A 2323-nucleotide genomic window follows, 5' to 3' on the forward strand; every position below is an offset into this window, starting at 1 on the left:
TATATTATTCATGAATTTTAAGAGCTATGATAATCATCGCCATCGGTATTGAACCTATAGCCACTTACTGGAAGCAACCATGCATTTGTTAATCTCCCTCTGACTATTTATTTATTTGCCAATTCATGCATACATAATGTTTATTCGAGTGGGTCTGTAATTTTATACAATGCTTACATACATACATACATATATATATATATATATATATATATACATACGCACACACATGTCCATTTATACATGCATACGCTTATACGTACATACAAATGGTTCGTACGTTTTTATTGAAGCAAGAAAACCTTGACATTTTCTTACTGTTTGAATTAGTTTTGTCGCAAAAGAGAGTGATAAATATATTTAAATATATAATTATATAAAATTCGCTTTGATCGAGACTTTAAGTTTCGCCTGACAGCTTATTCAACCTCTCTGAATGAATAGGTTGTCAGGTAAAACTTAAAAGTTTCACTGAAAACCAATTTTATAATAATTTTGAATCTTCATTCAGTTTCCACTTTAACCTGTCTGCATATTGTCTGTTGCCATTCTTAAACTTGTTTTCAAATTAATCCCATTATAACATTTACATGTTGCATGCAATAAAAGTTTTAATAATATGACAGGGGATGAAATCTTATAGATGGCGATTGTGAAACTTGGCGAAGATAGACGCTAACTTTTGAATGCAATGTTCGAAATTGATAAGATGCCTTTAGCATCATTTACCTTGTTGGTGTCTGAAAGATCAGAGGTATGTTTGTTCGTACTTAATGGCTCTGTACACGCATTAGTGGGACTAGTATATGTGGCATATGTGTTGCGTATATTGATATTATATACACATATAAATATGATACATAAATTAAAGAGTAAATTGATAATATGCTCATGAATTGAACAAAGACTCTGTTAATGTTTATTCTATAATCAGTAAAATAATCCATGATACCAATTGCAGCGTGGAAGGTGTTTATAAGCCATTTAAAATAACACACAAAAACCGTTAGATTCACTTCAACATTTAAATTTAATTTGTCAAAATATTTTCGTCTCTTTGAGACCGCGACCTGTTCACTGACAAAATTCTGTCTCAAAGCGACGAAAATATTTCGGCAAATTAAATTTAAATGTTGAAGTGAATCTAACGGTTTTTGTGTGTTATTTTAAATGGCTTATAAGCACCTTCCACGTTGAAATTGTTTTCGTTCCAGTACACGATCTCAGATCAGGTCACTTGCTATGCAAGTACATCTCCGTAAATCCATGATACCTTTTTTTTTTTTAAAGCGATAATAAAAATTGGAAAAAGAGATGAGACTGTCAAGGGAAGATGTTCATGAATCTTCACTTGAGTGAATTTGAAAATAGACGCTCTGGTGGGAATTAATGAATTACATTTACCAATATGAAGAGCTGAGTTTTGCCATACTGTTGTTTCATTATATTCACTTATAGACGTCTTAGGTGTTTCTAGTGTCCCTTTTCCAGCAATTAAAGACAAACTTAAATACATTTCAATTAAAAGAGAGTAATGAATGTCTCACATCACTGCAGAATTTTTTGGCAGACAAAACTGTCAGCAAATGGACCCTTTTCATTGATCTCGGTTAATATTTTTATATTTTCTTTTCTTGACGCTCTTGATAATGCAACATACATCTGACCATGTGCGAAGAATTGTGTTGGGAGATGATATTATTGAATAAATAATTTCAAAGTCGTACTCCAGCATGGCCGCAGTCGAACACAATTCGAAAACTTAATTCTATTACACAGGGATTATTGTTTTTGCACAACGTAATACTTTAAAAAATAATTTACTCACTTGTTTTGTTGTTGTTGTTGTTTTCGCTTTATTACATTTTTTATGAACGCGAAGAAAAGCTATTTGTTTACATATGGAATTCAAACGGAAGTTGACATTTAAAACAGAAGCGAATCTTGTAATATTAAGCATTATGATTTATGTTTAATATACAAATAAACTTTATAGTTTAAATTTTTTTAATGTTCATTTATAATTTTTTTAAATATAATATGGCTTTTTTTTTTTTTTTTTATAATGTGAGAAAAAAAATAAACTGGACACAGTCCCGCACTTCTTCAATCATTATAAAATAGATTGATGGTGCGGAAAAGAAGACTTTAGGAGTTTTGCTGATGCGCATACTGGGAAGCTGGAACTGAAGGGGGAGAAACCTTTTCAGTGGCAACTATTTCTGTTAAGGAGTCGTATGTAACAGAATTCCACTAAGTGAATAAGAAGCAGGGGGCCACAAGGCTCTGCTGCAATATGCGAGGCAGTGGGGCTTTCAGATTA

This window comes from Octopus bimaculoides, chromosome 6, assembly GCF_046866305.1.
Source record: "Octopus bimaculoides isolate indiv1 chromosome 6, ASM4686630v1, whole genome shotgun sequence".
NCBI lineage: Eukaryota > Metazoa > Mollusca > Cephalopoda > Octopoda > Octopodidae > Octopus > Octopus bimaculoides.